We start from the raw sequence: 11,571 nt of genomic DNA on the forward strand, positions 1-11,571 counted from the left end.
GAGAGCCAGAGGAGGGAAACTGGAAGCATTTGTGCACCTGTTGTGGACAGCCTTTAGAATCAGAAGACATAGATTAAAATTTCAGCTTTGACACATATTAGCTGTGAGATTGGGCAACTAGGTGGTGCAGTGATAGATCAACAGATCTGGAGTCAGAAAGATTCATCTTCCTGAATTCAAATCTGGTCTCAGACACTAATTGTGTCACTCTGGGCAAGTCATTTAACCCTGTTTACCTCAGTTTCCTCATCTATAAAATGAGCTAGCAAAGGAAATGGCAAACTACTCCAGTATCTTTGCCAACAAAACCCCCAAAGGGGTCATGAGTAGTCACATATGACTGAAAATGACTGAATAACAACAACCTGTGAGACCCTGGAAGAGTAATTTATACTTTCACTGTCCTGAAGAAGCTTTCTATCTGGTACTCCCTACAAGCATAAAAGCACCAATTTGACCAAAAAAAGAAAGAAAAAATGCTTTCCATATATTAGTGTATTTAATCAGTTACTTACTGCATTGCTTGAGTAAGTCATTTGCTCTTCTATGCCTAAATGTCCTTATCTATAAAATGAGGTTGCTAAACCACAAGGTGTCTCTGAGGTTGCATTTACTTTTAAATCAAACCCATCCTGAAGGAAGCTCAAATGATTAGAAAGATATTTTTGTGTTCTCTCTTATCTTCTTTTCTTCATGTTAAATATGCCTAGTCCTTTCAACCATTTCTTATATGGGATGAATGTGAAGCCTTTAGACCATCCACATTACTCGCCTTTGGATAGTCTTCAGTTTAGTAATGTCCTTAATAAAATGGAGTTCCAGGGAACACAGTACTCTGGGTGTGGTTTGATGGAAGCAGAATATAGTAGAATTATTTATTACCTCCGGATTCTATAAAAACAGTGCTTCTAAATGCCAACAGAGGCAGTTAGGTGGTACCATGAATAAAGCACTGGGCCTGGAGTCAGGAAGACTTGAATTAAAATATGATCTCAGAAATTACTAGCTGTGTGACTCTGAGTAAATTACTTAACCTCTGCCTGCCTCAGTTTTCTCAACTGGAAACTGGCAATCATAATAATACCTACTTCACAGAATTTTTGTGAGGATCAAATGAGGTAGTACTTGCAAAGTATATAGCCCAATGTTTGACATATAGTAGGCACTTAATAAATGCTTATTACCTTCCCTTGCTCTCTCAATATACTCTAAAATCAAACAATTTTCGTTGCTGCATATCACATTGTTGAAATTCCATTCCACTAAAATCTCTGCATTTTTTTTCATAGTATCTAGGACAATCCTTCCAACTGACAGACACTAAAATTGCTTCAGAGAGAAGTGACTCCTAAGGTCCCATAAGCACTAAATGGCAAAGGCAGGATTCAAGTTCCTTTTTTCTGACTCCAAATTTGTTTCTCTTTCCATCGCACTACATTGCCACTCAAAGAATCTAGCACCATGCAGAGCTGTGTTCTTTGTACTTATGTGTGTATGTGATTTTATTGGAGAATTTCTTCTACCAGTAAGCTTCAGATTGACCATTGATTTAAAATTTATCATCTTACAGAGCAGCCTGAGACACTGAGAGGTTAAGTGATTTACTTGCTCAGGGCTGCAGAGCAAGTATATGTCAGAAGCAGGACACAAACCTGTCACTGTTTATATAGTAAACACTGGATAATTAATATATCCAGTCATAGTAAACAAAGTGTCTGGGGAATGTATTAAAGCCCCTAATAAAATTCCTTTGGATAAGTATAAAACAGTTCCTGCAGGTAAACTTAGAAAGAGGGGGAGAAGACACGTTCACTATTCATTTCAACTTCAAAATGAGTCACAAAAAATGCCATCTTCAGACTAAAAGGTCAGAGGCCTTTAAACTCAGTGAAAATAAAGCACTAGATGACCAAAATCCTCTTTGGATTAGTAACTTCTCTCTAGCCAGCCAGATTCACATTCTTAAAAGTGATCCTTATTGATTAAATAATTCACTTTGAATTAAATGCTAAAATTCTTCAATATAAGAGCTCATAAAGGCTAGGAAGAATTAGGTTGCTGTAAATCAGCTCTCCAACTCTGACCTAAAACTACAGCTGTTTTTAAAGAGTACAATTAAATGTCCTTGAAAAAAAAACATGGACTTTGGTCTGTAATTTCTTAAAGTTTCAAGGGAAATTATTCATTTTAATTTTGGAGAAGTATTTCTGTTTTTATTAATTGTTGAGTTTTCATAAAATGCTAATTGATGGGTAGAACAGCTACATGATACTTATTCTGCCTCCTAGAAGCTTAAGTCTTAAGGGTAAAATACCTATTTTTGAAGCTATGGACCTTTTAAGACCTAGTGATAATCGGTTTTCATTCATGAATTTATTATTATTTTGAAATGAATGAATGAATAAAAAAGCGTTTACTAAGTAGTTAGTATGGGCTGAGCACTCCTTTGAGTGCTGAGAATACAAATGCAAAAGCAAAAAAAGTGACCCTACCTTTAAGGAGCTAACATTATAATTCAGTAGACAAAACACATAAAGTTTTAGGGATAATAGGTAGAGGCAAAGAGAAGTAGATTGACATACCCCATCCAGAAACAATGGCAAAGATGATTTGACCTTGGTTCCTTGTTTCATCAGTGGAAGGGAGAGGAAAAGAAAAAAAAAGCGGTACTAGAGAGGCAGTCATTAATCAGAACAGGGTTATATAATATGACTTATTGGGCTAGAAGAATTTAAAACTGATCTCAAAATTCTATTACCTACTTGTTTCTTGAGTGTAAGTAACATAACAACAATTATCAAATGGGCATATTTAGTCTTGGAGGAATCCTTTTTAAGTAAAGGTTCTTTGGTAGGAACTGACTGGTGAAAAGGGGAGTTACTAATACATAGAAATCAGAGGGGATGACTCCTGTCAAAGGGAAAAGGTCAGCCACTTGAATGTGATTGTGTAACTTGTAAAATGTAGACTACCTTCTTACACAGTGCTCCGCACTTCCTTTGCCCTGACCTCAGTGAAGACCCTCATCTTCTTTTTCCTATTGTATGAGCCACCTAAATCTTCTCCCTGCTTATAGTCCCTCCCATCATCATGTTAAGCACGATTTCTAGAGTATTCTCCTTCAGATACAGTTTTAATCTCTCAGAAACCTTTAGTTTCTCCCAACCATACCTGTGATAAAACATTCTCTAACAAGGAATTTCAGGTCCTTGCCAACATGGATCTAACCTACTTTCCCAGTCCTATGTCACAAAACTTTCCTTCATGCTGTTTAAGCTTCAAACATGTTGGTCCACAAACTGCTCTCTGAAACCTTTCTATCATAAAACTGCCTGTCTCCCAAGCTAGAAATGCACACCTGCATCAAATTTACTTGTTAATATCCTTTCCCCCTTTTAAAACCCAGTTCAGATGTCACCTCCTCCATGATACCATGCTTGATTTTCTCCACTGAAAATATTCACTCATTCAGAATTCCTTGGGGCATCATGTTTATTCTGTCCTTTACATTCACTATTCCTTATCTCATATTAATATCTATGTGTGCATGACTTTCCCTTCTAGTAGAATGTATAAAGCTAAAGTGCATGCCTTTTCTCATCTTTGTCTCCCCATCTGCTAACACAGTGCCTTTTTTCAGTAGGTTCTGGAGCCTTTCAGTGAGTAGAAAGATACCAGGGTCATATGTCCCCATTTTCCATATCCTTATTTCTCTCATGACATTGCATCTCTTTTTTGCTAAATTTTGTTTAAAAAAAAACTAGCCTTACCCTTTCTCCTCCTTCATCCTCCTCTTCTCTCCCACCTGCTGGCCTCCTCCCCTTCCTTCTCTCTCCTTCTCCTTCTTCCCCCTGACCCCACTGAGTCAGGGCTGCAAAGATGCCTAGGATCATCCCTAAAGACCTGTACACTGCAGACAATGTCTGCAAGCTTCTACTTTGTAATTGTAGGCCATCGTGATAATCCAGTTTTTGAAATAGAATTTTACCAGCTGGAAAAGTGGAATCTAAGCATGATCATCATCATCTGAAAAGTCTATAGTTCATGCAGCCCTTGGCCTAGTAGATGAAAATATGTGGCTGTGTAAATATATATACTTGAAAACTGTGGACAAATTCAATGAGTCATTTGTTTCTGTCTTTGTTACTGCTGACCGTATGAGATTCATAAGGCTTCATGATGTAAGAAAAGAACATGGAATAAAAAACGTCTTTAGTGATGTCTATGAATTATATATAAAGTTCGCAATGAATCCATTTTCTGAACCACACTCACTCATTGGATCAAGCGCACTTGACAGAGAAGTTCAATTTCTTAGGAAGAAACACCTTCTAAGCTGAATACAGAGAACTTGTTCAGTATGTGATGTCGTAGTATGAATTGTAAGTAAGAGCCAATCAAGTCTACCGTGTCTAGTGTTGGCTTTCTAAGCTTCTGTAAATGAACATCCTTTCTAGTTAGAAAAACTATATGGCACCTTTTGTTGACATTTTTGCAGACGATCCAACCAAAATAACTTATGCTTTTGAAAAATACTGTATTTATGAAGAATGCTAGATGAGTGCCCTGACAATTATTTTGGCTTTAGAAATTGTTTAGAAGATTCTACTTTGACTAGTCTAATATAATCTTCTTAATTAAATGGTAAATTAGGCACATGCCATGTTGTTGATTTGGTTGCCAGATCTTAAACTGAAATATAAAAATTGGCTCACAATAGAAAATAAAACTTACAGCATATGCATGGATTTTGTATATATAAACATAGCCAATATTCATAGTGCTGAAGAAAGGGTTTTTTTTTTGTTTCTTTGTTGGTCAAATTTTGTACTGAGTATCTATCTGAGAGCGTCAGGTACCAAATCTGGCAACAGTACCAGAAAAAAAAAAAAGCAAACAGAGTGTGAATAGAAGATTCTACCTATAAATGGAATGAAGTGGTTTCTGAGACCTAAAGCTAAGTGTGTAAACAGTACACCTTAGCATAATTTTTTATCATTGTGATGTATTTGGAATCTTGAAAATGTTTTCTTTCTTCAACAAGAGTAACAAGAATGAGAACTGCATTAACTCTTGATAAAATAGCTTCATATTTTTGTAAAGATATTTAAGTTATTTGCAAATTTTAGCTTTCAAGAATAACCTGAATGAAATTAAAGTTTGGCAGTTTGATAGAAAACATATAGAGCAGACTATAACTAGGAAAGTTGCCTGTGTTTTTCTTTTTTTGTTTTTTTGCATTGTAGAAAGTATGAAATCTTACTCTATAAATTATATGTTATGTTTGTAAACAGATGTCATGATTAAAACCGAATAGTTCCTGGAAAAATTACAAATGTCTAGAAAAGTATTATTGAATTCAATATAATAAAAGGGAACTTTTAAGTAAAAAAAAAGAAACATTAGCCTTAATGACTGGTCCCAGTCTTCATTCTTAGCTTCTAAATCTTTGGCAGAGTGTACAAGATCTTGAATGTTTCCAAATATCAAATGGAGTCTATAAGGGTATCAATCAACTTTTAGAAAATTGACGTAATACAAATTGTCTCATCACTTGTCTTCATCTCTGGACACTTCCATCAATAGAGGCTAGTCACCCCAACACCTTGAAATGTTATATTGGAATTAGGCTCAAAAAATGAGAGACTGAAAAGCAAAAAAAGACAGAGGGAAGTTTGGCAAGAAAAGGAAACATAAGATTGAAATGTATTCTCTTATTTGTAATCACAATGTTCTTACTTCGGAGTATAGAGAGGGCTTAGATTCAAATGCTGACTTTTTCATTCCCTCTCTCTTTGTGATTTTGGTGAAAAACTTTGCTTTCATGTGCCTCAGTTTCTTCAACTGTAAAAACAGAGTGTTATTCTATATTTCCTCAAACATCCTGTCCATGACTAAATCTGTGATTTTAGATGATAGGCTTACAGATTTGAAGGTAGAAGAGCTCTCTACTCCAAGTCCTTTATTTTAGAGATAAGAAAACTTTGAGGTTTGTTTGAGGTGCTATGGATAGTCTTAAAAACATTCTTGGTACAATTAAAGACACTGAACTTGCCAACTGTCATGTGAGAGTAATCAGATAATTTAGAGTGTAAAGTCACTTCAAATATCATCCAGCTGCATTCATTTATTTTGAGGAAATTGAAACAATTAGAGTGATCTGACTTGCCCAAGGTCATATATAGAGTAAGTAGCATAGCTGGTTGTCAAACCCACATCTTTTAACTCCAAATTCATCATTCTTTCCAATACACAACACAAAGGGCTGCTGATCTTAGATGCAGACTTTAGTGCAGACCTCAGTCTAAGATCCATTTGTAGTTGAAGTCTATATAAAGCTTAACATTAGAGTGACTTATGAATAATAACAGATTAGTGAATTACAACTATTAATTTTATCTTGGAGTTTGCTGAAAAAAGCACCATAATTTTTCGTCTTTTCAAACAGTGCTTAAGTTTAACTATCTAATAAATATGATCTTTTTTTCAAAAAAGAAGTATCAGTTAAATTGAGCATGTTTGAGTCCAAGAACCATGATTGGTACCCTACTGAGTTTCTTTAGATGTTTTAAATAGAAACGTGCCACTGGGGATTTACCATGGAAATAAATGTGTCACGTTTAGATCATGTGTCTAGCACATCGGTGCCAGCATACGAAAACTTCAGACTTAGTTATCTGAGAGAAAAACAAACAAAAATATTTTGAGCTGAAACTTCAAAAACAGTTATGAACATGACTGATTGCTAACTGTCATGTTGGAAAAAGACATGTACACACTATATCTCATATGACTCAAATTCATACCACATGACTATTGTTAGAACTAGGAGTTTTAAGACAGAGAAGACTTGGGATGGAACTGAGGGGTAATAATTATTTTCATTACTAGAAGTATCTCATTTAAGAGGGATTAGACATATTTTGTCTGCCTCTGTAGGAAAAAAGAAGGTACAATGTATGGAAAACATACACTTAAAGAAATTTATTTGGTGCCTGGGGAGAAATAAACCAACAAAGACAACAACAAAAACTTCTTAAGCATGAGAGCTATCTCAAAGTTGAATGGTCTGCCTTTCTACTGTTGGAGGCAAAGTCTTCCCCAGAGGACTTCAAAGAAAGACTGAATAATCACTTGTGAGAGATGTCATGGTGGAAATCCCTGTTCAGGTATAGGTTTACTAGATGGCTGCAAAGATTTCATATTACCTCTCTGATTCTAGTGCTTTTGAAGGGGTCACAGCCAATTTATAACCAGTACTTTCCGAAGTCCCAAAGACTATAAGTTAGCCAATGGAGTTAAAGAAAAAAAACTTTATAGACATTACTTTAAAGGTAAAGGAAGACTTCAAGCTACATTAAAAAAAAAGATTTTAAACACAGTTCCTCATTAAAAAAAAGCTAATGTTAATAAGATGATGAGCAGTATAGAGCAACAGAAAATGAAGAGTATTTGGAATCAAATCAAACAAAAAATTGGGTCAAATCCTAGCTGCGCTATTTATTTTTTATTTATATATATTTTTGCAGAAGGGAAGTCTTTTTTTATTAATAAATTTATTTATTTTTAGTTTTCAACATTTACTCCCACAAGATTTTGAGTTCTAAATTTTCACCCCACTCACCCCTCCCCCCACCCCAAGATGGCATGCATTCTGAATACCCCTTCCCCTAGGCTGCTTTTCCTTCTTTCTCTCCCCTGCTTCTCTTATCTGCTTCCCCTTTTATTTCCCTGTAGGGCAGGATAGATTTCTGTACCCCATTTCCTGTATTTCTTTTTTCCCAGTTGTATGTGAAAACTTTTTTTAAACATGTGTTTTTAAAACTTTGGGTTCCAAATTTTCTCCTTTCCTCCCTCCCCACCCACCCTCATTGAAAAGGCAATCAACTCAAGATAGGCTATACTTGTGCAGTTATGCAAAACACTTCCATAGTAGACATGCTGTGAAAAACTAACTCTATTTCCCTTAATCCTATCCTGCCCCCCATTTATTCTATTCTTTCTTTTGACTCTGTCCTTCCTCAGAAGTATTTACTTCTGATTACCCCCTTTCCCAATCTTCCCTCCTCTCTATCATCCCCCTACTCTCTTGTCCCCTTCTCCCCCTATTTTCCTGTAAAGTAAGACAGATTTCCATACCCAATTGAGTGCGTGTGTTATTCCCTCCTTAAGTCAAATCCTATAAGAATAAGATTCACTCATTCCCTCTCACCTTCCCCCGTTTTCCCTCCACTGTAAAAGCCTTTTCTTTTCCGTTTTTTTGTGAGAAAATTTACCCCATTCTACCTCTCCTTTTCTCCTTCTCCTAGTATAATCCTCTCACCCCTTAATTTTATTCTCCAGATATGACCCCTTCATCTTCAACTCACCTTGTGTCCTCTATCAATTTATCTATCTCTCTATATCAATATCTATCTATCTATCTATATATATATATATTATATATATATACATATATATATATATATACATACCTATAATTTTTTCCCTTCAACTACCCTAATACTGACAAATGTCTCATGAATTGCAAATATCATCTTTCCATGCAGGAATATAAACAGTTCAACCTTAATAAGTCTCTTATGATTTCTCTTTCCTGTTTACCTCTTCATGTTTCACTTGAGTCTTGTATTTGAAAGTCAAATTTTCTATTCAGCTCTGGTTTTTTTCATCAAGAATGCTTGAAAGTCCTCTATTTCACTGAATGACCATTTTTTCCCCTGGAGGATTATACTCAGTTTTGCTGGGTAGGTGATTCTTGGTTGTAATCCTGTCTCCCTTGCCCTCCAGAATATTATATTCCATGCCCTCCAGTCCCTTAATGTAGAAGCATCTAAATCTTGTGTTATCCTGATTGTGTTTCCACAATACTAGACTTGTTTTTTTCTGACTGCTTGCAATATTTTCTCCTTGACCTGGGAACTCTGGAATTTGGCTACAATATTCCTAGGAGTTTTCCTTTGGGGATCTCTTTCAGGAGGAGATCAGTGGATTCTTTCAATTTCTATTTTGCCCTCTGGTTCTAAAATATCAGGGCATTTTCCTTGATCATTTCTTGAAAGATGACGTCTAGGCTCTTTTTTGATCACAACTTTCAGATAGTCCAATAATTTTTAAATTCTCTCTCCTGGATCTATTTTCCAGGTCAGTTGTTTTTCCAATGAGATATTTCACACTGTTTTCTAATTTTTCATTCTTTTGGAATTGTTTTATAGTGTCTTGATTTCTCATAAAGTCACTAGCTTCCAATTGCTCTATTCTAATTTTTAAGGAAGTATTTTCTTCAGTAATCTTTTGGACTTCCTTTTCCATTTGGCCAATTTTGCTTTTTAGGGCATTCTTCTCCTCATTGGCTTTTTGGGCCTCTTTTGCCATTTGGGTTAGGCTATTTTTTTAAGGTGTTCTTTTCTTCAGTATTTTTTGGGTCTCCTTTAGCAAGCTGCTGACTTGTTTTTCATGATTTTCTTTCATCACTCTCATTTCTCTTCCCAGTTTTTTCTCTACTTCTCTTACTTGCTTCTCAAAATCCTTTTTGAGCTATTTCGAGACCTGGGATTGATTCATATTTTTCTTAGAGGCTTTGGATGTAGTAGCTTTGACTTTATTGTCTTCTTCTGGTTGTATGTTTTGATCTTCTTTGTTACCAAAGTAAGATAATATAGTCTGACTCTTTTTGTGCTGCTTACTCATGATCCCAGCCAATTTCTTGAGTTTGAAATTCTTTGTTAAGGTAAGAGTCTGCTTCCAATGTGGAGAATATACTGTCCCAAGTTTCTGGGGTTTGCACAGCTGTTTTCAAAGGTACTTCTAGGGACCTGTAAATTTTCAGTTCTTCTAAGGTGGTATGTTAAGTGGCCGGGTGGTTCCTCTCCACCACTACAACAAGCTTCACCATGCCAGTTCTCCTCCTTGCCCCAGGACCGCCCCTCAAAACTGTGACCCAGATCCAGGCACAGGCAAAGCAAGAGATTCCTGCCTCAGCACTGGCAAAGAGATCCCTACAATCCCCCTCTGATCAGCCACTCAATTCCCCCTCAGTCTGTGGGCCAGAAGCTCATGAGGGCCACTGACCCAGAGGCCGTGCTCGGGACTTGCAGCTGAGACTTAGCTCCTCTCTTACCATGGTCACAGACTTTTCCCACTGACCTTCTAAGTTGTCTTTGGCATTCCTGGGTTGAGAAATCTGGAAACTGGCACAGCTGCATGTGATTCAGTCTTCGGAGGCCTGCTCCAGGGTTGCTGCGGTCTGCACGCCCACATCACCCCGCGCTCCTCTCCCCAAGCAGCTCGATATACCTTTCTGATCAACCATCCAGGTTTTCTTGGCTGGAAATTTGTTTCACTCTGTCTTTTTGTGGGTTCTGCTGCTTTAGAATTTGTTTAGAACCATTTTTTACAGGTATTTGGAGGGATTTGGGGGAGAGCTCAAGCAAGTCACTCCTTTCACTTCACCATCTTGACTCCACCCACTAGCTGTGCTATTTAATGGTAGTGTAAGCATTAATAAAACTCTCTCCCATTTCTATGCCTCAGCAGGAGCCAAGATGGCAGAGTAAAAAGGGAGTTGCTCTCAACCTCCCCTATCAATCTCTGAAAACCCAAAACATATCACCCCAGAAAAAATCCCTGGAACAGCTGAACCAGAAGAAAGATGGGGAGCAGTGGTGCAGTAGCCCAGGTAGCTAGAGGGATTAATGGGAAAGACCCCTCTTACCCTGGGGGAAGGGGAGCAGTACAGAATGGGATTCACTCAGTCAGCTAGTGGAAAGACCCACTTTAGCTCACCAGGAGGAGATTCTGGTGCCTTGGCATTCTTCAGCAAATGGGTCTCCCAGTGCCTCAGCAAAAATAAGGAAAGCAGCACTACAAAGGGCCCCAGGCAGATAAACACCCTGCAGCATTCATCTGAAAAGAGCTGAAGAAAGCAACCTGGAGTTGCCTGAACATTCCAGCCTTGCTGATTCTAGCCCAACATCAGGTAAGCTGTCCGAACCCTACAGACTCCAACTGCCAACCAGGAGGAGATCCTGAAACCCAGGTGGCCAAGCAGTCAAACAACAACAACTGGACCTGCAAGTGCCTCAGTGAGAGCGGGGAAACTGGTGGAAACCAGCTCAGAAAACCATCAGGTGTCTTGGCATTCTACAGCAAAGGAGTCTCCCAATGCCTCAGCAGAGCTAGGGGAGGCAGCACTGCAAGGGGCCCCAGGCAGATAAATACCCTGCATCACCCATCTAAAAAGAGCTGAATAAAGCTAAAGGAATGGAAAAACAGGCAACCTTGAGTTGCCTGAAAGTCCCAACCTTGCTGATTCCAGCCCATTTCTATGCCTCAGTTGTATCAGCTGTAAAATGAGGGAATTGGATTAAAAGAATTCCATGATCCCCTCCAGCCCTAAAATCTATGAACATTTATAGTTGTCTCTCGAAGGAAAAGCTTTAGTCTTTCTTCCCTTCCATTTTTCCTCCCTGGCCTCATCACTTCTTTACTCTCCTTCCCTTCCTCCCTCCCTCCCTTCCTTCCTTCCTTCCTTCCTTCCTTCCTTCCTTCCTTCCTTCCTTCCTTCCTTCC

General features: G+C 37.7%; 1 pseudogene; it reads left to right on the plus strand.

Annotated features, from left to right (window-relative positions):
- Nucleotides 1-3,919: 3,919 nt before the first annotated feature.
- Nucleotides 3,920-4,340, plus strand: LOC114026801 (annotated as a pseudogene).
- Nucleotides 4,341-11,571: the final 7,231 nt, after the last annotated feature.

This window comes from Vombatus ursinus, unplaced genomic scaffold (genome assembly GCF_900497805.2).
Source record: "Vombatus ursinus unplaced genomic scaffold, bare-nosed wombat genome assembly UNPS02014847.1, whole genome shotgun sequence".
NCBI lineage: Eukaryota > Metazoa > Chordata > Mammalia > Diprotodontia > Vombatidae > Vombatus > Vombatus ursinus.